We start from the raw sequence: 3,531 nt of genomic DNA on the forward strand, positions 1-3,531 counted from the left end.
AGCACAGGAAGGATTGCCAGAGTCTGAAGTCATCATGTTTTCACAGCAGTTTCAAGTTTCAGATAAATAGCTAAGCAGACACACTCATTATACACACCAGTATAAGGTCTCTCATAGTCCCTGGACCACTGTGGTAAGGTAAGCCTGAGGTCTGCAGGATGGCTGAGTTCATCCAGTAACTCACTGTAGCCAGAAGAGAACCATTTCCTCCTCCTTTCTCCTCTTGCTGGTTGTCTCCCATCCAGAATCCCATCTTTTCTTATTCCCTCATGTTACTCTTCCTCTCGTCTCCCATTAAGCCTATGCAGCACACTGACATAGCAGACACTCATGGAGTTGGGGATTTAGGTTTGGATTTGTTTCTTTTTAAAGTAGTTTCCTGGCAGATTAGCAAATTCAGTTGGTTCACAGAGAAAGGAAAGTGGCTGGAAAATGTGACTGGAAGTGTGGGTGGAGAAAGCAGTAACTCCTCTTTGATCTGCTGAGAGCTATCAGATAAAGTTCATTACATCTTGCAGAACACACCTGAGCTCCGGCACGCAGGGTGGACCTTGCTACAGGCACAGGCTGGTTCGACAGCTTCCCAGGGGAGCAGGGCGAGTGCTCTGCCCATGCCTCAGGAGATTGGAATCAACTGATGTAACCTGTGCAGCTTCCATTTTTCAGCCTGGAATCAAGAGGTTGGTCATTAGGGGAGTTCGCTGAAGGGCTTCACCGCCTCCAGTCTCATCCCTGCCTCTTATGCACCACCTCCAGCTCCAAAATAAAGGTTTTCACCTTTGGAATTTCTACTTCAGATGGTCTTTCACACTAAATCGTCCACACTTTCAAGGCTTCCACCAGCAGCACTTGCACTCAGACAAATCACACCTGGCTCTAAGTGTTCACAAAAATACACCTGCAAGGCTGTAATTTCGCTCTGCAATCCCACTGAGGCCTCTTAGTCTCAAACACCACTGCCACTCACTTTGTGTTCTCGAAGAACACCAGAAAACGAGAATCCGAATAATACTTTCCCCAGGATTTGGCCCCAGTTATGAGGTATTTGGTTTCACTTAATGAAACATAACCGAACTGCAGAACTCAAGCTAGTTCTCAGAGCCCTGCTAAAAATTCCCTGCACAGTTGGCTGCACTATTCTTAGGAGTATGTATCTGCAGCAGTTGGAAAATGCTGGGTTGCAAGCAATGCATTTTGCGTGTTCAAGGTTCTGATCTTGATTATTTCAGTCTTTGTGGTTTTATTTATCTCAGTTTATATTAGAAAAAAAAAAAAAACACCACACAAATCTATCACTTATCTAGGCACTTGAATAATTTCTGTTAATCTCATGTTTAATATCACCATAGTAATTACACTTAAACTATTCCCCAGAGTATGAATTTTAAATGAGAGACAACAGAGTTTGTCAAAGCTGCTTTGGAAAGCCTCCCACATTCACAGTTTGATAAAATATTTCCAAAATACATGAGGCCAAGAATTGACAAGTATTTGGGAACATGAAAAAGGCTACAAAAACACATGTTTGATTAAAAAATAATCAATACACTTTGACAAAGTTCACTGTGTAATTTTAGGAAACCAGGCAAGATGATCCCTATTTAGCACAAAAACATTTATAGCTGGGCTCTGCTGTGCATGTAATACACACACCTCCCATGGAAGAGATGGTAGAGCCTGTGCTGCATTTTGCAACTTTTCTACAAGATTGGAAGACAGCAGACAGATAATACAATATTGAAATACTCAATGTTTCAAAAACAATTGAAGGTAAAGACAAACAGCCGTTTCTTTAGTTTGATTTTAAAGACTTAATATATACATAGTAATGAATAACAACAGGAAGGGAGTTGTACCAACAGAAACATAATAGTTCAAGGCTTTTCCTGCCAGAGGCTCAGGGTGTGTGTCTACTTAAACAAGCAAAGAAGACAGAATTTAACTTCATAAAATCCTATGAAACTGAGATATTCTAATATTGTTTTGCTTCAGTGAAAGGACCTGAGAAATTCATTATGTTAAAAGACTTGCCCAGTAGGGAATTACTTCTCCAAAACTGGCCTTCAAGGCAAAATTTTAGTCCCTCCCGAGAGTTGGCAGAGGCTTTGATATGAATTTCCTCTAAGATCCTACAAGGTATTTTGGTTTTTTTTATAATTTCTAGCATTGCATAATTTGATGGTGGGACATGTTGGTTTTTTTCTTAGACACACGCACTCGCAATTTATCACCTATTTTTAAGTATACAGGATAATATAATGTGGACATTGACGAAAGTATAAAAGAAAGCATCTTAAATTTTATTCACCTGATAAGGATAAGGTAATCTTGCATGCTAAACAGGTTGGTAGATTAAAGATTTAGTGACCAACAGAAACTAAGAAGCTGGAAACCTATAGGTATATAAGCCCGAGAAGGAAAACAAGCAAAACAAGTACTACAAATATACCAAATATCTTTACTAATTTACTAATAATTATTGTATATACATATATATGCAAAATTAATATTTGGTTCTATACACATTCATATTTATAAAATTATATTATGGGAACAGGTTTTTACTTGATCTCTCTAGGTTACTCTAATTTTAAAGCTTTTTCCCCCTGTTATTAACACACAGATTTTTCATTAAACACCTTCCATCTTATGATTTGATGAATACATGAAAATACGTTATTTATAATACGGAAGAAATCAGGTTAAAGCAAAACATGGTACATGCTGCTTCTAGCTAGTATTCTTTCCTTGGACTTTTATTTACTGGGGCCTAAGTTTTCCATCACTGAGAAGCGTAACTGTCTTAAACTTCATAGCTGAGAAAAAAAAAAAAAATAGCACCATGAACCCCAGAGGAGTTCATTAGCTGGATGTATCCTGGACAAAAGCTGTTTGCTGTGCAGCATTAATGCACTGTTGACTGAAACAGCTGGAAGTACTTTGCAGACTAACGGTGGAAACAGCCTTCAAAATCAATCTTTCCATGAGGCAAATGAATCTAGCTTCAGGAAATAACATACAGCTAAAGAGAAAGCCTCTCTAAAAAAAGGTTTGGGGAGCAACTGCCCAAAGGCTTTACTTGCCTATTGTACACATTTAATCTAGAATAAACACAAGTTTTTAGATCTTCAAATTTCTGTTTCTTGTTGGCTTTTTACCTTTAAAATGCAAAATCTCAATTCTCACTGGAGAAGAGACCATTTCTCAGTCAGTCGAAGCATCCCAGAAACCAGACCTTCGGGTGAATTGACAAGATGCTGCAGTAGACATTTTCAGTGAAGGAACTTCAATAAAATTTATCTCCTCTCCTTTCCTCTGCTATCACAGATTCAAGGCTACATGCAGACAGATGCGCAGTGGTCGTGCATTTTCTCACTGTAAGAATATAAATTCCATTTTGATACCAAGTCCAAAATGCCCTTTTCCTGTTTCAAACACAGCTACAGATGACAGCTCATCACAAAGCAAAATAATCGGACAAGGTAAGACGCACAGAATGGTGATGCCCGGACCCAGTAACCACTCTTGCCA

The sequence above is a fragment of the Apaloderma vittatum genome, unplaced genomic scaffold (assembly GCF_000703405.1).
Source record: "Apaloderma vittatum isolate BGI_N311 unplaced genomic scaffold, ASM70340v1 scaffold13091, whole genome shotgun sequence".
NCBI lineage: Eukaryota > Metazoa > Chordata > Aves > Trogoniformes > Trogonidae > Apaloderma > Apaloderma vittatum.